Below are 21,322 nucleotides of genomic sequence, written 5' to 3'. Positions count from 1 at the left end.
GCTGAATCCGGACGAGCTGAACTAGTGAGTTACTGTCGAGGGGAAGAGGTACGAAGCCATGATCGCCAGCAGCAAGGAAAGCAAACAAGAGGACTGGGAAAGCAAACCCCTCTCGACTCGGAAAATCCTTTCCGGATCCTGTAAGTTTCTTATTCACACACTCAAGACCCGCAGGGAAGACTCTTAGTTTTGTTCTGACCCCCCCCCACCCCCAATTCCCTACTCACTTTGTGGCTTAGGCGTCCGTGGAAATGATCAGAGTGTTCTCCTTACTGATAGACATCTTTACAGTGCTGGGGAAAGCTTGGGAGCTAAACTCCATTTCAACTTAATCTTATTTTATCCCGCATGATTCATTGTTTTAGCTCATATAATGACATGTGGCTTTGCAGGGAAGAGCTGGAGAGAAATTTGTTTTCTTTTCTGATGCACCAAGAAATTAATGTCAAGTTGTGTGTGTCTCTGTTTAAGGCGCTGATGTTTCCAGCCTGCCCTGTTTCGGGGGGACCTTCTGTGGGAGAGAAAGGAGAGGTGGGCTCTTTACTTTACTGCTTGCTTTGATATGTAGTTCCCACTAGGTTCTGATTTTCTGCTGCCCAGTAAATGCCCCCCAAGCCTGACTCGAGAATGACTCATTCGGCACTCCGGAGTGTTTTGGTTCAAACAGGGGTTCGGTGCCCTATCTGTGTCTGGTCACCTTCTAGCTAGAAGGGAAGCTCTAAAATACAGTATCACGGGGCCGAGGCGGGTGAAATTAAGAGCGGGAGGGAGAGAATCAGGCAGGTAAAGGAGAAATGATCACATCCATCTACTTTTTATGAGGATTTAATTGAATTTTTGTCATTCGTAAGTGGCAAGTGCCGACAATATTGTACAGCCGCATTATTTGGAATTATCCCCCCTTTTTAAAGCCACGATTTCCCAAGATAAATGACCGCGTATTTGGTGTCTGTGTCAGGGCTGGCCCGTTCGGCTCCTGTAATTCAATCCTGTTGATGTAATGAGTGCGGTATATGTTGTGTAAAAATGTGGGCAAATCATTTTTAACGGTTTTGGTGGGTGTGAGAGGCAGGCCGGGTATTTTATTACTTGCCCGAAACAATACCAAAGCTACGAAATTAACCTCTCCCCTTCCTTTGGGTAAACACGTCCATTGGTGGAAAATATGAAATATTTATTTGGGAAGGGAATTAAGGAATGAAATTTGTTGCCGTTCCAAAGTCCAGAGTTCTTTAAGCAGCAAACTTTTTCGATTAGGCGTTTAGCTCAAAAGTGAACGTCCGTGCAGTATGTCTCCTAACGACAAACTCACATTCCTCATTTTGAAAGTGTCTGGTTAGCAGCATAAGCATACATACATCATCTGGCTTCTGTATTAAATACAACTCTTAATGATGCAGCATTATCATCAAGGGACACTTGATTGATTGATCTAGGTATGATATATGTGCTGTACATCTAAATTAAATATTAAGTGAAATACTTAGCTCTAATTAGAAAATGTAACCTAGCAATGAGAAGTAGTAGAAATAAATTACAGAGGGAGAAAAAAGCCCTCCAGCCTGTAAAATGTTACACTGATGAAAGTAGCATGTTTAATAGTCATGTGTACAGATGCTGACATATTAACAACAACCAGCAGCACTGAAATGATTGACATGTCATTAAGCCATCAGGCGGATTTTAATAATTCTGTCAAAACCAGAACATTTTAGTCAAGTTTTTTCTTTCTTTCTTATTTTTCAGTACAGTAACCCCAGGAAAACATAATTAGGTTGGGGGAGGGGGGGAAGGAGATAGGAAACCATTAAGGGTTTACCAAAAACAAACAAACAAACAAACAAACAAAAAACACCATAAAAACCCAATCCTCTCTTGGAGATAAGGTTTTCGAAGAGATCTGGGTTTCTTCTTATGCGGTTGTGCCTTCAAAAGGTAAACAACGACACAGTTGCCTCAACTTTCCCCTTTAATAAAAAGTTCCTGGTGTGACAGAAAATCTGAATATTTTATCAATCTCTTTTAGTGACCCTCATTAGGTGGGCATCCTGCAAAGGCCCTGGCGTTATAAGAAAGCTGCCCAATCAGAGCATTTGCACGCCTTGTTAGCGATGGTTAATGAAGCTTCCCCATACACTGAAAGAAAGGCCCCCTCAATGTAGATTTACCTTATGTCAACTCGTTACTTCTAATGAATCGCATCAAAATTCTGCTTTGAATGGGACTGAAGCACATAGAACCTGCAGCCCCCTGGATTCAGCCCCCCCCCCCACCCCCTTTCTCTTTCTTAAAGAAGAGTTTACACATGCCAGACAGCAGAGCTTCTGAGAGCTAGATGACAACGTGCATTTATTGGAATGGAAAAATATCTACTAGCCAATGTAATATCAAAGCAAAGTCCCCAGGGCTCCATGGATGTGGCCCCTTTAAACTAGTGCAATCAAACATTCCTTAAGAAAACATTTATTGAAATGATTCGGACACACTCTTCCTTCGCCTTCTGAAGTGCACACACACACTGCAGAATGAGGTGTATCAAATTATGGACGCTTCGCTGCTGTCAGGTATACATTTGCTCTTTGCCTGTGATTTGGAGCCCCTGCGCCCTTCCTCCCTCTGGACTAGCATTTTAAAATCAATTAGTATGTTCAATTCTTGAGGTAAATTATTCAAACAAATGTTTGGAAGACCCCAAGGGAGAATTTGGCCATGACAAAAGGTTTGATTAGCTTTATTTTCCCCAAAAGCAACAAAGGCACAGGGCTGGGAGAACAATCCACTACATCAGGGCCTGGCCAATTAAATGAAAGTCATTAGCTTCTTCCTGAAAATCCTACCTTTAAAATGAAATGGGGAGGAAGAGAATCGGGTGGGTTGTGATATTTGTAGCACCAGGACTTTTTTTAAACCTTTACCCACGAGAAATTTTTGCTCGATCTGAACGACAGAAAACCCATCATACAAATTATGACATTCACTCATTCTACTCCATTATCTGCCCGCCACACTGTCTATATATTGATTCCCATATGCTTTCCATAGCTCTCAGTGATTGAGCAAAGCCACAACAGTGCAAGACACTGCTTGAACTATACCTAACGATTGCAAGACTGTGCCTGTTGTAAACATGAAGTGTTCCCAGCTTTACCATTCAGCTGTGAACAAACAAAAAAGTAAATAAATTGGGCTAATTGTAACTCTAAAAAATGAGCTTGCAATCTGCGAAAAAAACATAGATAGATTCTCGAGAAAGATCTATTTGGAGCCCTTTCCTTTTTGTCCCCCTACTTATGTACTTCTAGCAGATTTCAAGATCCTCACCGAACTCAGCATAGATCTACAAGGAAAGATCCTTCTTCTCTCTTGTCCTAACTGTGGTGAGCAGAGCTAGCGAGCATTAGCTCACCAGTTTGTGGCCCGGTGCCTGCAGGAGGCTTTCTTCCCAGGAAGAGCCTGCCGGACCCAGGCTGTTGACGAGGGACGAGCTAAAAATGTTGTTTCTTAACTCTGCACCCCAGAAGACAAGAGTTCAAACTTTTTCGAGGATCCTCGGGAAGGTAAGGTATATATGGAACAAGATCACCCTCTGATGGTCTCATCTATAATATAACGTGCATGTGTGTATGTGTGGTATCACCTCAACTGAAAATGACTGAAGAAGAGAGAGAAGAAATAGGGACATCAACAGCATTAACCTGATTTTTAAAAATTGTTCTTAAAGGAATGCAATAGAAACGAAGACAGGTGGCTCTGAGCCCCAAGAGAGCACCTTGGCTTGTCCCTTTCCTTTTTAACTTTTCTGTCCTGAACACTGCTCTACCTTGCCAACCAATGGGTCATAGGCATCTACATGGTTAAATAAAGTATTCTCCCAGCGGCCCTCCCCCCCCAAAAGGAGAGAAGCCAGAGGATATGCAGGAGATAAACCTAATTCCTTTTATATACAACCCGGAAATAATCCATTCCGAGTTTGGACTGGGTTGGTGTGGTCCATAATAATGGCTTATTTTTTTAGATTTCATTTGCTTTAATTAAGACTGCCTTTAAACTCGAAATAAATAAACGATCTACTGGCCTGGTAAGACCTTCTCAAGCTAATATGTGAAACTTTAAATAACAGCAGGTACAAATTTGCCCTCCTTAAGGCTATAAATGATACAGAAATTCAAGAGCCTAAGAAGTTGGCCTTTATACAGTAACTCGAATAGGAAAACTGCACTATACATAACCAATGATTTATCTTTTTTACTAAAAGTGTCAAATTCTCCTTAATGATGGCATAGGTGAAGTTGTTTCAAACTGGCCAAAACAGGCATTATTCTTTATCATGTAAATTATATCCACTTGACCCCAAGTTAGTGGAAATGCTTATTGGTGGATCACACTGAAACTTATTTAAACCACAGAATAAAACAAATATTTGGCAAAATCCGAGGCAGCAAATTAAGATAAATAGAATTCTTCAGTTAAAAAGTGGAAGGTTTTAGGAACGTTAACTAAAATCTTTGATCATTGTGACAAACTTTAAGAATCAGGAATTTTAAAAAATATTAAACATGCTTTCTAGATGTCAAAAGAAATTAGTGTATGTAATCTCCCAGCACAAGAATAAAAGAACAAAAAACGTATGAACCATAGGAGTGTTAGATGCATAAAAGACCTCCAAGTAACAATTACTCTGATACATATTTTAAAATAGTAAAAGAAATGAAAAGATATTTAACACTCGTGTACAACAAAAATGAAGGTTTGATAAAGATGATGCCGCTTGCAGTTGCTATTTGACTGGATAAATATACTTTTGGCATGGAGTGACATGATGTTATTTTGACACAGAATGAAAGACTTACTGGAGATATAAAGACATAGATACAGATAAATACAGATATATACACTCATTCATAAATTAGTGGGTACATGTGGTATGAAATCAGAGAGTCAATGGCGTACAAATGCAAGAAAATACACCATGGGTACAACGCTGATCTGAGGTAAGTTTAATTTTTAACTGCTAGAGATTATTGGAAATCAAATAAAAATTCGACCTGCATTGACCCATTAGAGGATTTAGCAGTGAGGAGTGAGAGATTTTCCAGGGCTTTTGTCACTAATGTTTCAATGCTCTGCACTAACTTTAAGAAAGTGTCAGTAGAATAACAAATTGAGGGCATGAAAGGCCATAGAGAGAAAGCAAGCAAGGATGCTCTTGACTTCTTAGCAGTCGCTTAGAAAGGAACTCGAGCTTAATATGAGGACTCAATCAGTGGATAGCACAAAGCTGGGAAAAGGGGAAGAGAAAAGTTGGACTCAGCACGTGCAGTTTGGTCAAGTCGCTTGATTAAGCAGTGAATAAAAAACTCCAAGGCTCAGAGCCTTTCAGTGCAAAATCACCTTCTGCCTTCAACTTTTCTAAACCGACACGAAGCCGCCACTGACAAAAACTGTATTCAAGCAATAAACCTGGGGACTTGGGAGTGGCAGGGCAAGTCTTTAAAAAGAAATGTGTATTTCATTGAAGGAATAGGTGTTCTAATATCACACACACACACGTGTGTGTGTGTGGTTTGTATGTCTTATAAATTATGCTATATTTATGTAGCTATATCGATATATTTGCGGGTATGTATAAAAATCTATATATCTATGCATCCATATGTACACTTGTTATATACACACACAGAGAGATCCATATACTATGTGTATGATAGATAGATAGATATGGTATAATTTAGCCATTTAATAGACCTAGAGAAGTAGATTTTCTTAGAAGATTCTGTTATCAGACTCACTCCTTCCTTAAGAAACAGCTGGTTTTAAAGCCAAGCTGTAAAGATTTTTAACAGCTTAGCGAATATCACAGATAAGAAAAATCTGGAAGATGCTATTAGGACATCAGATTTTAATGGGCTTCTTCACTGGTGAAGGGAAACTTCATTCTGTTCCCTGTACGTATAATGATGTAGACAGACTTCGATATATACTCTATTTAATCTTTCTGTGTGACAGAGCTGTTTAAGTGTATACCATGCCTACATGCTTTGTATCCAGACCAAAGGGATGCATTGTTGAAAGAAAACTATTCAAAATCTTTCATCTGATAGAAACGATCCAGCAACTGTGAGGCAGCTACAGTACAATGCTGCTGTCTACATAATAGTATCTGATAAAAATACAGCGTGTCAGTGCAACAAAAAGTTAAAAGTCTTAAACGTTTCCATCTTATATATTGTATGCAGTCAATAACATTGCAACCCTGCCTGTCCCCCCACCATTATCTGGTACATAGCACTTTAAAATCGAGGACATTGTGTTTGAAATCCCGGGTTCTAGGCACAGAGAGAGAGGGGAGCAATAGCTTTCTTACCTGCTGCAAGGTAAGGTAAGCGAGGGCTATTAAAGGTGTAATGACCATAGGGTAAATATTCCTTAGGAAGAGGAGATTCCTCTTCTAAGACCTTGTTTATTTTATTTGGAATGTAGTATCATGTAGCCTAATCTATTACCAAGACCAGAGAGTTAGAGGGAGATTATATCTACCTAATATTTTCTTTTTTTTTTCAGACACTTCCTTCAGTGGGATAAAAAAAAAAATCAATCATATGCACGTTATTCTCCTTTGCTGCAAGAGAAGAGTGCTAATTGCCAAACCCCAAAATGTGAAGCAGAGAACATTTGACTAATGTAGTTAGCAGCCCTGCTTTGGGTAGAAGCATTTAACTAGCTGACGGGGAGGGTGTTTTGCTGCTCAGTCAATCCAGGGAGATGGAGTTTTCCTCCTAAACTACTCTCCCCGAAGAATAGTAACTCTTTTCCCTAGAGCAGCCACGAGCAGCTGAGGATGGCGCTCATGAGTCTTAATAGGGTCACAAAGGAGGTTTTAGTCTTTTTAATTTCCATCCACAAGAACCAACGCAGAATTCTTGTTTTGTTTCATATACATAAATAAATGCAACAATTAAAAACAATGGCACATCTGGCTTGTGAGATCTGCCCCAGTGTTTCTGTCCAGTTTATTTTTATCAGTAGGATGGCTGCTTGGTTATGAAATTTCCTTTTGGGCTGGGTTACACCCTGACAGCCAAGCGTGCGTAGAGCGCACCAAGCTACCTCCTAGCCCCCCCTGACACGCAAATGCATAGCCCTGAAGATCTGAGGCAGGAAACGGACAAATTGCCTGATGTGACCTTCAGGGAGTACTTTTCAACTGCTAAACATCAAGAAAGTGCTTCTCTCCCTTGCAGGCGCCATATTAAGGCAGGGAGCTGCTGAGCTGGGGAGGGGTCGGGGGGAGACGGCGGGGCGGGAAGGCAGTTGGACAGTTGATCTAGTTTTACACAGTTGTTAATTCAGACTGGGCGAACTCTGGACGGCTGCACGGGAACAGCAGGGCTTTCTGAGCTCTCTCTCCACCCGAGAGGATGGGCTTTATAATAGTCATCTCTGCCTGGGGACTCCACATTGCAAAACAGCCCTACCGCTCTTTTTTTAAAAATGCCTTAAAACACACCCTGAAACTGGAAGCCCTGAGATAGCATGTACTCGTGTGAGACAACGTCTGGCTCTGCAGGATTAGCCTCTCTTTTTTTATTAATCACTTTTGAGAAATTCTAACCGATCCTCACTCAGGCAGTAGTCCAAAGTCATTCATAAAACAACTACTGTGCTAATTAAACCGATCAACACCGCCCCCCCCCACACACCCCCTATCCCGATTTTGCTAAAATCTTTGCCTTGTTGAGACAGACACGATGAGGCTGGGTCCTTATTTTAAGGAAAAGGGAACTCCCCCCACCCCATGCCGATGAAGTTTCCAAAACTTGTAAAATTATTTCCGAAATGTATGTGGAGTTGCTTTGTGCTGCATTCTTCACCCTCCTAGTTTTTAAAACGACGATAGCATTAAACCTAATACTTAACCGAGACTTATAACCGAGAAAAATAAGTTCTACTGATATCCCTTAGCTGGTAAATTAACATAAGGTACAATCATAAGTCCTGCAAATGCCATTTAGAATCTATACACTCCATATTTGAAAACTGGATGCAATTCTAGGAATCAAATACACTCTACGTAATTCATAACAAAGCACCCACGCCCATTTCTCTCTCTCTCTCTCTCACACACACACGTTCATTGTATGCTTTCCCATAGTTTTGTCCTTTTTCCAGACTGCAGTTACTGAAGGTCAGATGAAGAGGTCACGGCTCTGCATCCCCTATAAATAGATTTTGATATTTAGACAGCTACTGCTACTCAATATTAACTTACAGGATAATGGCGAGAGATTCCGCATGCACTGAACCTGTTATTCACGAGTGAGCAGCATCTGTCGAATACAATTCTCGTCTTTTGCCCTGTTTGGACATAGCGCAATCAATAGGGAGAAGGAAGCCTTGAAGCTGGGGGGAGGGTGGGAGCACTGTGCAGCGACAGAGACGCAGGTACGATACTGAACTACACAGGGGCTGACGAGAGCGCTTTAGCTTAGCCCAGCAGTCAGGTACAGGCCGGTGGCAAGTGGTTAAACAGATGGGGGTAATTGAAAGTTTCCAGGCAGACTTGGAGTGGACTTTTAAAAGCGTAGGACGGTCTCGCGTGAAAAGATGGCAAACTTTGTCTAATTTAATGTGAACACACAGGGACACCCGATCTCCCCTTATTACTTCAACATGCGTTGATTCAAACCATATAAAGAAGCAGAGATTCAGAGTTCACCGTTTAACTCATTTATTAGTACAGACGATTCAAAGAAAGGGAAGGTCTTCAGCTGTAGGTAGTATCTTGAGGATCAAAAACAGGTGGGACTGAGCTTTCTGTATTCCGTTTTACCAAAATGCCCCGTTACTTCTAAATGCCTGCCGTGTTTCTTTTTTTCGCAGGATGGCCTCTATTTTTATTTGGTGATTAAAATGAAATGAACTCCCTGTAACTTCCGTTGTGTGGAACAAAATCCAAAAACAAACAGACAAGCCAAGCTCAGGAACAACCTCTGGCTGCCGTTAGCCAAGGTGGCGCATTAGTATTGTTATTATTTTTACTCATTCTATAAAGATGTCAACTACATTTCATTTGATAACCCGGATTTGAAGCTGTGAAGCAATATTTGGGTGTGGTTTGTTTATGCAGAGGTCTGTGGGGACAAGAGCGTGTCTGAGTGTCACATTCGCAAAACCCTCTATGGAATGTGAATCTGAGGTTTAGCTTGAGAACCGCATTCTTCTCCTAATGTACAGTTTTGCTATTTAAAACATGATTTCTAAGCCTTTTACAAAGCAAGTCCCTATTTTACTGGCAAGATTGCAGCTCTCAGGCTAGCTTTAATTAAGTTCCTTTGTGGGAGAAAAAATGCACGTCTTTCTATATTTACATCGTATTTATCTGGAAATGTGATGCAGGTTCCAGTTTCTTTCTGTATGTGAACTTTATCAGATAAAAACTATGGAGGGCAGTGAAGACTTGCATTTAATAAACAGTTTCTGAAAAGAGAGTTGGAAAGACTTTTTTTTTATCCCTGCATTCGTTTGACTCAATCTTTAATGGGTACGAGCAACATCTGGTTGTTTAGGGAAAGTTCTTATTTTAAGAAAAGGGATTATCGCCAGGAAATAGGCACAAAAGAACAAGTTTTAGTAGATTCAGACTCCATACAGCCAGGGTTTTTTTCCGGACATACTTTCCCAAAGAATATAGAGGACCAGATCACTTACTTTTCTGATCGGGGACTTGTGCATTTCATTCCCAGAATAAAATCAAGCCACATCAAACTACACGAATCCTCCTTATTAACTGTACTTGTATTCACTTCTGCCAGGCTGGTTTCATAAATGTGCTTTAATGGGTTGTATATTGTTGGGGAGGGGGGCCCGGACTGGAAAGAGGCGGCAAACGCAGTGGAATTCTTGTGAACATTAAAGTCGGTAAGTGTAATACTGCCAGGACAAAGAGAACGAGGAGACTCTTAGAGACTAACAAATTTATCTGAGCATAGGCTTTAGTGGGCTAAAACCCACTTCATCAGATGCATGCAGTGGAAAATACAGTAGGAAGATATATATATATATATACACACATACACACACAGAGCTGCATGCATCCGATGAAGTGGGTTTTAGCCCAGGAAAGCTCATGCTCAAATAAATTTGTTAGTCTCTAAGGTGCCACAAATACTCCTCCTTCTTTTTGCTGATACAGACTAACACGGCTGCCACTCTGAAACTTCCAGGACAGTTATTCAGACAGTTCTATGGCGCGTTGTTTGTTACTGCGCACACATAGTTATGATCTTCAGCTTTCAGAGACGAAAAGTAGAAGCAATTCTGTAAACAACTGGGGAACAAATTGACGAGTGCAACTTTTTCAACCTTCCTCGCCAGACTGTAAAGGGGCAGCAGCCTTCCCACCGGTTATACGTTATTTCATCTGCCAGCCACCCTTCCTCCGAAGCTTGACGCAAGGTCTGAAAGGGCGGCGTGCTTGGTGCAGCGCTCTCTCTAAAAATATCGTCTTGGATTAAAAGGCGCTGAGCATTCAGCTCCCCAAGAGCAGTCTGGGATCAAGGAGCGCAATTGTGCCTAAAGGATGCAATGATGCAGTAATAACCCGCCCTCGCCACTTCTCTGTGTACAGCAGAGTACCACAGCAATGACAGCGTGCAAATAGTCGCTTCGCTCAGTGTTGTCTTAGGCTGGTAACGATCGGGAGACGCCCTTAAAACGAATGCCAGGGCCACAAGGAAAGAATTTCACCCTTTGAGGGGCTTTTGTGGGGGGCGAATATTATATATCTCGTGTTCGGAAATCAAAGAGGAGAGTTTGCGAGGCGCAGTCCCATATACCTTTAACTACAGTGATTACTAAATTAATAGCAGGTACTAAGACAGATGTCAAAACGTCTTGAAAATGTTTATCTGTGAATAATTGAGAAGGTGGTAGGACGTATTATCTGATCATAGAATGAAATATGTATGAGGAACAGCTGTTGGCAATAGTCACTTCCCGTCGTTTCATTAGTTTAGAGTCCTCCTCATTTAAACAAGCGCTTTGATGAAGTTGGTCATTTACTTATGTCCACTTTTATTCGTCATCAGAGATTGATGACATTCGTGCCCCCACGAAAATATACACGAAGGAGCAAAATGCTTTCCACTGACTCGTCTCCATCTTTCTTCTGCCTGGCTCGGAGTTCTGGGGCATTTGACTCCTGCACTTGCCACTCGATGATTTGGCCCTAGCGACAGACACACATATTGGATTCGCACGTGGGTGTATCTATATATTCGAATCCAATACGAATCCATATGGCTCGATCAAGATCAAACTGCTCAGGATTCCCTGAGAGGACGGATCTGAGATGCTCACCTAAGAACCACCAGCTAATAGTCATTTATTAAGATTTCAGGCTGAACAGCAGCAGACTCCTGAGCTGCTTATTGTTGACATAAACTTCCAGACGTTAAGCGTCTGCTGTTGCACATCATGGTTAATGTGTAGTACCAGATGTTGCTTTGCAACCTATTGTCTGGAGACACTGTTTAGTTCAGGTTAAAATATCTTGACTCGCACTGCTCAGTTGGCTATTGTGTGAGCATTAGTGAAGTGTCATGAAAAGGTAATGGGAAGTCCTGGGAGGTTAGCGCTCTGAGTGTGTCCAGGAGGTCCTTGGTTCATGGTGGGGTTACAATGACTATTGACGGCTTTTGTTTTCTCTCTTCAGAGAACCCTTTTCCTTCCTCTAAAAGGATGTGCCCCGTTTTCTTTCCCTTAGTAGCTTTCTCCACCTATGTCATTAGACGGACCAATGTTTGTTTTTCTAGTTCCCCTAAATCGCCCCAAAGAGGAAAACAAATCGCTTTGTTGCGTCACCACCACCCGCAAGGCCCAGGGCTGGCTGGGGAGGGGGGGTGTTTCTAATTTTGGTCAGGGATTGTTTGCCGAGGAAGGGGGAAACTAGGCTCTCAAGTTCATCTCAAACTGGCTGAGCCCGAGCTCCGAAGAGAAAATACACCAGGGCTCCAAAAGGTCACGGCCAAACCACCCCGGCCCTCGCCTCCCCTCTCTGACCTCTTCACCATCTTCTCTGTCTTTAGGCTTTTCTCCTCCGGCTCAGCCGCCCCAGTGGAAGAGAGGGCAGACAGGGAGCGGAGCGGCACGGCCCCCTGGGACGAGCAGTAACACTGGGCTCCAAACAGGAAGGCGAGATACTTGCTAACAAACTTCGATCCTGCTCTTTTCCTGACCAGAACCGGTTCGTTTTTATTCCTTTCGTGGCTTGCACCCCCGAGCCTTGCCAGCTACAGTCGCGGAGGTATGCGAAGACTTATGCTCCGGGGTGGGGTGGGGGCTGAGCTATGGACATAAATCGGATTCCCCCCGCCAAATACTTTGGGTACGTTGCTGCTGTACATCTATATGGAGGTAACTATGTATAAATGGGAGCGTGCAATTAGTTACAAAGACTTTAATACTTTGCATTTGTTTCACTAAATTGAGGGCACAATACAGCGATTGAGCCTCAGCCTGTCGGGCTGGGGTCTGGGTGTTGGTGGGGAAGGCTTGTCGATGACCTTTAGAATAGCCAAAGTTCTCTAATATTTCGATTTCTCTTTTACACTCTTTCCTTCAGGCTGGTGTTTCTCCCACTCTCACAGGAGACAAAATAAATCGGAGTCAGTTTCACGGTCCCTGAGATTCATCTGCTCCAGATTTACACCTGTGTAGCCTCATTGACTTCAGTGATATCGCAGTATCACTGCCAGTAGACTCGGGCCAATAGCTCTGGGACTAGTTCCGTTGAGCATTATATGACTCTATTTTCTGTCACGGTAGCTCAACGCCACATCATGGGAGCATATTTCCTCATCAGCTAGATAGTGGAGACTGTGAAAACATCTTTCCGCGGTAGCACATTTATACATCGAGAGAAACCATGTTTCCCCTTCCCTCTCTGAAGTTTGCAAAGCCACTACAGGATGCAGTTAGCATGTTTAACTATGCATCCCCATAAACGCCCAAGTGATAAAAAAGCCACATTTTGTTTTTCAGCCTTGAGAGTGCAGCTTTTGTAGACCAATGCACTCCATAAAGTAGATGTATTTGTGTTATTACTAACATTTTTTCCTTGTGCATAATCCCTTATGCCTTTTATTATAATCCTACATATTACAGTTAATCTGTAATGATACTGCTTCAGAGGGACCTGTTGCACACAGTGATGGTAATTTGTAACCTTGGTAACAGTTTTAAATAAAGATTATAACAATGATGTCAACTGTATTTATTCACCATACAGTAGGAGAGGTCTAAGGATTACTACTATTGAGGACCGAGTTTAAGAAGCAGTCGAGAGATTCTATGCTATTATAATTTGATGTATCACTTTTTAGTTTGTCTTGAGAAAACACAGTCATTGTTTTGAATAGTGAAAAGATTTGCAAACCGCTGAGAACTCTGTAAACTTTAATTTTCTGAATGACAGATGTATTATTATGAATTAGGTTTATCAGGGGCCAAGTACCCTTAGGTAGAACATTTTACTCCGCCAGAGAAATATTCCAGAATAAGTACTACTTAGAGACCCTGATGAATAATGCTAACACGGAATCTACCATTAGCTTTCTGCATGAGCTTTCTCCCCTATTAAAGCTAACAATAAATTGATCACTAGCTGAAAGCAAAATTAAATGTAATTCCTTTTATTTATCTATTCCTTTTATATCATTAAAATATTTTTAGTTACATTTTATAAAATAGCATTCACTTTGATTATTACCTGACATATCTGTTGATCCACTTCGTGTATATGCAGTACCACAACATTAACAATTAAGAAAAAAGCATATTTTATATATTGTATCTGTCAAGATATATTACAGTTCCCATTAACAAAAATACATTATTCTTGTTGAAGAAGCTATGAAGCATATCTTTCATGAACACTTTATTAGTAATCATAGTTGTCAAAAATTAGATATGCACAGATTGCAGATGCAAAGGAAATATTAGATGCAAAATGAAATATACCATAGAATTGAGGCATAACTATTTTTCCTCTTTAAAATAAAAATTTTACAGAGTGAAAAACTGAGCTATTAAGCTTACTTAAAAGATGGCTTTGTTGGTTTAATTATACTGTAGTTATTTTATAAATATGTTTCAAAGGAAGCTTGCCATATTGAATGTCAATGAGGCCTTAAAGAAAAGACTTACAAAAGCTAATGCATACCAAATACCAAATTTTAGTCATTAGCATTCCTATTTATTACAAACTAAAGGAACCTATTAGCAGACAAGAATGTCTGTTTAGCTAGCATTACAATGTTTGGCCATTAAAATAAAAAAGGGCAAAGTATGATTTTTTTCCATTTAGAACTATATGTTCCTTTTTACCTAGAAGGCCCCATGTACCAAAAAAATATTTAGAGCGGAAACTATGATTCTTCATTATTGTGGGGCAATACAGATCCAAATCCTGCAGTCTTTACTGAGAGAAAACTTCCATGTTTCCAAATGGAGATGATTTTGATTGAGTAAGAACTGCAGATTTTTGTCCCACATGTTAACAGTGAAGCTTTAATGATCTTCAGTTAGAATATAACATGGCTTTGTAAATCAAGTTTTGACGATGGAAGGCCTGCAGGCTCAAGCCCTTGGGATTTAGGGCCTGATCAAAAGCCCCTTAAACCAGTGGGACTCTTTCTGGTGACTTCAGTAGATATTGGATCAGGCCCACAATATGCAGAGTGGCCTACCTGCTTAGGGTAGGAGAAATAGGAACTGGAACCTGAATTAGCTGATGCAGGCTTCTAAGCAGCATTTTCTTTTCTGTGCCTGTCACAAAACAAGCACATTTATTAAATGTGTTGGTCTGTTCTGGGAACTGGGTCAATACATTTTCAGTCTGGCAATGAATATTTCTTAAAACCTTTGAAGAACCTATACTCTTCCCTCTGTTGATGTACATCCAAAAGATGAATGTGTGTAGCGTGCTGCTTCTTTAAAAAAAGTTATGCATGAAGAGAGAGACTTTTTGTGCACAAAAAGAGGTAAGTTTTATTGTGTTTTTACTGAACACATGCTTTTGATGTTGACCATTCCAGTTATAAAAAATTTCTTTAGATCAGGCATCTGAAGATGCCTGATGACAAGGCAACAAATTAATATCCACTTTTTTCCTTTGTTGCAATGTATATTTGCTATGTTCTTCGGTCTTATCATAATTGGTTGATCGTGGTATCTCTTTTAATTTGATAATGAAATTCTGAATGAAAGCAGAGAAGTTTCACAATTGCTACAGAATGACATTATTGATGTCGTCTAATGTCTATTTTGTTTCAGAACCAACTTCTGTTCCCAAAAGAAACCGTAAAAAAAAAGAAAAGTAGGGAGTCATAGCCCCCAATCCAGTAAAGTTCACAAAGTGATGCCCGAATTGCAAAATTTGAGTTTCTACTTTTCATTGGTCATTTATAGATCTAACTTTTAAAGTGTAAGATAAGGTTTAATTTGACTAATAAAGCTCACCCTTGATTTTGATTTCGCAAGAACAGGGTGAAGAAACTTGCAATGAAGTCTTGTTTTCCATGAAACAAAATCACTGTATAAGTACTGTAAATATACGACACCAAAGAATGAAGGTTTCCCCCTCAATCCATCTGCAAGATCTGTAAGTATAGCAAATTTACTTTACACAGATTTAACTCCTAAATTCTTATGATGTCATTATAAAATAGGCTATTTATACATTCACAAGAACATAGGGAGAGAAGTTTAATTGAAGTATTTCCATTATCACCTTTGAGAGCCTCAGTATGTATGAGATACATTCAACAAAGAAGGCCTTGTATGACCCTATGCATGTATGCTATATGTCCCTGTATTTCATTGATGAAAACGGAATTGGCCTTAATTTCTGTGGGCAGGGATATTTAGGGGCTTATCTCAAAATGATCTAGTCTCCTCATGACTGCTAAAATAACTTGGAATGAAGGAGAATTTTAGGAGGAAAACAATGTTGAAAAATTCATTATAAAAGCAATCAGACTTTTGGAAATTTTAAGAACTCTCTTATTTCCATGGAGGTATTTTCTGAGTCAAAGATCTTCACTTCCATTTATTATCATGAAAGGCAGAGGTTCAAGAAGCTGCAGACAATCTAAATTAATAATAAATCTGAAGGAATCTTGATGTCTTCTCTCAAGAATTGTAATTTTCACAATGAGCATTTTTCCAGGTCATCATGTCTGTAAAACAAATGGAGCTGATCCATTGATCTACAAATCAGATGCTCCTGGGAAGATAGGAGATATCTGGAGGGTCTTTCACTTACATTTGGATGATTTAGATAACTACTGTTAGAATATTTTCAACATAGGAGTCTTTTTTTTTGCAGTGATGTTACTATCTCCCATCAACTAATTGGTGTTACTATAAATCTTTCTGTTAGAGTGGTAAATAGGGTCGATACTTAAAGGAGAAAAGACTAATAATCTAATAGAATGAGTGTCAGAAGACGTTCAGACAAAAAGACCAGCCCTTATGGGGGGGAAATGTTGTGATGAAGCATTCTTTTGTTAAAACCATCCTATTAATACAAAGTCAAATACAAGAGTTTGAACAAAAATGCTTAAATCACATCATTCTGAGCAATGATGTCTCTTCATTCTAAACCATCCATAGTCTTTTATAGCCCGATACAGTACACAACAAGGTGTTTTGAAAAGCTTCATCTATCAAGTTTAACAACTTTCTGGTGTAACTTCTGAGAGTGCTTATTGCTTATTCATGTGGAAGTGAGTACGCCCAACTCGTTTTGCCTGGTTTTGCTACTCTTTGTTGGTTTGTGAAGCTGTTAGGGTAGCTGCAAATGGCTTCTGGAGTGACATTTGCAGACATTCAGTGAAGTATATTTATCAGCATTCTTCACTTCACCTCTGTACATGTAAACCATTTTATTTTGTTCTTCATAGCAACCTCCTTTTCTCTATCCATGCTCTGAAAATAATAAATGGCAAGGTGGCATATTTTTCCAGCTGCACTAAAATGTCACTGTGAAAAATCTTTAATGGTCTAAGTGTAGCTTTTCAGGTTGTAACTTGTCAAGTAACTGAGAAATTCTAGAGTTTCTCTTTAATCCACAGTTCTTTGGAACCATATAACTCCAGGCAGAGACTAATTATAAGTTACACCAGTCAGAGCTGGACAAGCATAAACCAAGTAGAATACACTTGATAAAGGCTAATTTTACATCTGCATTCTCTCTTTATGCTTTGTTACTGCATTTTCTGTATTCACAAATGCTAAATGTGCCTTACTGTATTCTCATTAATATGTGTGTGTGTGTGGATTTATGTTTGTTTTAATTACTTTGCTCATAATTATCATTGAACACCCTTCCCCAGCTATCATTAATTATTATTTATATTATGGTAGCATCTAGGCGCCACAAAAGAAATTGGGCCCATATTGTGCTAGGAAATGTACCAACGTCTAATTAGAGCTCTGCAAATCCACGGATATCCACTTTAAATCCGCGGACCATGTTCGCAGATTACGGATCAGATGCAGATACAAATTTTGTATCCACGCAGGGCTCGACACATAATAGGAATTAGTCCATGAGGAGTTTACAATCTAAATAGACTAGATAGAACAAGGGTAGGAGAAAGGAAATATTATACCCATTTTGCAAGTTTATAAATTCTTTAATCTCTGTAATAATCTGGGGATCTTTTTCCACCTAATACTGAAGAGAGCAAAAGGAATAAAATACTAATGCTGACAATGAGAAATGTTTACGAATAAGGGATGTGTTTCCTGTCTGAGCCACCATTTTGTTGATGCTGTTAGAATGAAATATGTTTCCCCATGTACAAAAAGTGGCTAAAAGTCATTTTATTTGATTTCACCATTACCTGTGGGTCCATCATATTTCCTTTACCAATGAGAAAAAGGCTTCATAAAGCATAAACTGTTGTATTTGTACCTACCATGCAATATTTATCCAACTTCTCATAAATGAGCCAAGATAAAAATCAGTAAGGGTAAAATTCACCACTGCCCATGAAGAGGGCCAATACAAGACCTGTGCACCATTTATGCCCATAGAGAGTTTTGCCACTGACTTCAGTGGGACCAAGATTTCATTTTTAGGAGTTAAGTGGTACATAAGCTTTGTGCTGGTCCTCTGCATAGTGGTGAATTTAATCCATAAGGTCTACAAAATATTTATTTTTAGGAAGAATACCCTTGCTAACTTTCTTTAATGTCACTGTCAACCTTAAGAAAAAATATATTATGCACTTGATACATTTTCCACTCAGTATTTTCAAGGGTTTTTTAATCTTCTGGTAGTTTGCATCAGAACATGGCATTTGTGTCCTGGATTTCACTGTATATTCTTTCCTGGGTGTCAAAAAGGTGCGTCCTCCATGCAGAGTACGTATTTGCTGAGCTAAAGCAAACTCACAGCTTTCGAGGTTTATTTCAGGCTGGGTTACAAGAACACTTGAGTTAACTAATACATTTCTAGACCTTGCACTGCTGTTTATCTGCATGTGCAATTCCCATTGAGGTCAAGGAAAGCTGTGTGCATGGATGGAAGTCAATACATGACCTAAAGGCCAAATTCTACTCTCAGATCCACACTTCAGGTCTGGAGTTAAGTATATACATTTGTTATCTATCATGGTGAAAGCTAGATAAATAAATACAACTATTACTTAAGTTGACTGTTTGAAGAGCTTAGAGCAGCCTTTGGGCCTCATTCTGCCTTCGAGTCACAAACAGAGCTCTCCCAAGATCAGTGTAAATTCTGCTGCTCATTGAAGTCAGAACATGGCCCTGAGTGCTTTGCTTTTGATGCTTTGGCATTATGCTACCCTTCAGAAAGTGCAGATCACTGTATCTATATCATGATGACAGGATCCTCAAAGGAGGAGTGGTATTGCCAAAACTCAGGATTTTGAGCAAGATACTTATGCAGAGACACACTTATGGGCAGTAGGTAGCTCTGTACTCTCTGTCATGTGTAGCTCTCCGTAGACAGAAGAGCATACATCATTCCAACTGAAGTTGCCAGTTACTTATACTCAAGTGATTTATGTTCCTCTTATTTCAGAATATAGCATTAGAACAGCTAGCTAATCTAATCTGTTTATTTAATCTGTCTATGGAATTTTGAATGCACCTGTCTTCTTGGTATCCAGGTCCCAGTGCAGAAAGATTTGGCCTTGGTGAAGGCAGGGAACCAATAGAAGCAAGGCAGCCTCCCGAAAGGATGATTTGAAAGAAACTCAGCCAGTTGTGGGTTTCCCCCCAGTGGAGAACATGACATGGCCCATTCTTTGGCATGTGTGCAGGTATGACCTTCTGCCCTTCACCACCATCTGAGAGTAAACTATATCCTTGGTCCTACAACCCAAGTTGCATGCACAGCTCTCCTAAGTGTTTCAAGCTAAGCACTTTTATCTTCAACCACGCACAGCTGGGCCTTGCATTAACATCTGGTTTATCTAAGATTTGCATATAGTATAGAATATGTTGGGCTGGAAAGAACCTTGAGAAGTTAGCTGGTCCATCCCCCTGGGCTCAGGTGGGACCATGTATGTCTAGACCAGGGGCGGGCAAACATTTTGGCCTGAGGGCCACATCGGGTTTCCAAAATGGTATGGAGCGCTGGTTAGGGGAGGTTGTGTTTCCCCAAACAGCCAGGCCTGGCCCAGCCTCTGCCTCCTATCCGACCCCCCCAGCTTCTTGCCCCCTGACGGCTCCCCAGGGACTCCTGCCCCATCCAACTCCCACTGTCCCCTGTCCCCTGATGGCTCCCCCGGGACTCCTGCCCCATCCACAACCCCATGACCACACCTGGACCCTCCACCCCCTGACCCCTGACCAGACTCCCGAACTCCCCTGCCCTCTATCCAGCTCCCCCACCCCCTTACCGTACTGCCTGGAGCACCGGTGGCTGGCAGCACTACAGTCACGCTGCCCAGAGCACCAGGTCAGGCCGTGGTTCTGCAACTGCGCTGCCCGGCCGCCCAGAGCACCGGCTCAGGCTGTGGTTCTGCAACTGCGCTGCCCGGCCGCCCAGAGCGTTGTGCCGGCGGCGCAGTTAGCCGAGGCTGCGGAAGAGGGAGAACAGCGGGGGAGGGGCCGGGGGCTAGCCTCCCGGGCCAGGAGCTCAGGGGCTGGGCAGGACTGTCCTGCGGGCTGGATGTGGCCCGCGAGCTGTAGTTTGCCCATCTCTGGTCTAGACCATCCACGACAGGTGTTTATTTGACCTGTTCTTAAAAACCTCCACAACCTCCCTTGGAAGCCTAGTCCCATACTTAATTATTTTTATAGTTCACAAGTGTGTATGGTAACACCCATTGTTTCATGTTCTCTGTGTATATAAAATCTCCCCACTGTATTTTCCACTGCATGCATCCGATGAAGTGAGCGGTAGCTCACGAAAGCTTATGGTCAAATAAATGTTAGTCTCTAAGGTGCCACGAGTCCACCTGTTCTTTGTGCAGATACAGACTAACACGGCTGCTACTCTGAAAGCCCTCAGTCTTCTTTTCTCAAAACTCAGCATGCCCGGCATTTTTAACCTTTCCCATAGGTCAGATATTCTACACCTGTTCTCATTTTTGTTGCCCTCCTCTGGGCTCTCTCCAGTTTGTCCACATGGTTCTCAAAGTGTGGCACCTAAACCTGGAGACAGTACTCCATGGCAGGCCTCATCAGTGTGGGTAGTTTGCTTGCAAAAACAAAGAAACAAACAACGAAATCCCCAAACATGCATTTTTCTACATAAATTATGTATTTTTTTGAAAATGTTAAAACTCTCTTTCTACTGGCATGGGAAAAGGTTCAAAATTATAAAAGGGAGAGAAAAAGATACAGGTTGGGATTTTCAAGAGTATTCAACATTGGCCTAACTTTGCTCCACCTATGTTAATTGTAAAACTCCCAATGGCTTCTGTAAGGATGTTTTCAGGACCATCGACCAGGGCCACAGGTTACCTTTCAAACCTAGCAAAGCAGACAACTACTGCTTGCTGTAGCAGACAAAACCATGGCTAACTCCAGAGCTCAGATCTAAGGAGTATACGTGGAAAGTGCCACACCCCAGTGATCTGTATAAACTCAGCCAGTGATCTGTACACAAAGGCAAAGATTTAAGTCTCTGTACGCTATTTTATACTCAAGGTGACACCCTAATTTCTATCAAAACCCCTCGTCTCTGATTTGTTATATACTAACGATTAGCAAAATCTATGACCAAATATAAGATTCTGCATTACATACTAGGTTATATAATGTGCTTATCTACATATTA

At 40.9% G+C, this 21,322-nt stretch overlaps 1 long non-coding RNA gene across 1 annotated transcript in view; it reads left to right on the top strand.

Annotated features, from left to right (window-relative positions):
• The window catches only part of LOC311517855, a 7,196-nt gene extending 233 nt beyond the window's left edge, over positions 1-6,963 (top strand). The window contains exons 1-4 of the long non-coding RNA XR_014710809.1: positions 1-140; positions 472-531; positions 3,303-3,557; positions 6,562-6,963. The exon at positions 1-140 is cut by the window's left edge and continues 233 nt beyond it. This is a non-coding gene — a long non-coding RNA (uncharacterized lncRNA). The remainder of the gene's footprint in view (positions 141-471; positions 532-3,302; positions 3,558-6,561) is intronic.
• The last annotated feature ends 14,359 nt before the right edge of the window (positions 6,964-21,322 follow it).

This window comes from Lepidochelys olivacea (assembly GCF_965140295.1).
Source record: "Lepidochelys olivacea isolate rLepOli2 genome assembly, chromosome: 3".
Lineage (NCBI taxonomy): Eukaryota > Metazoa > Chordata > Testudines > Cheloniidae > Lepidochelys > Lepidochelys olivacea.
Note: the sequence above shows the minus strand (reverse complement) of the source record. Positions and strands in the feature narration are given on the sequence as shown.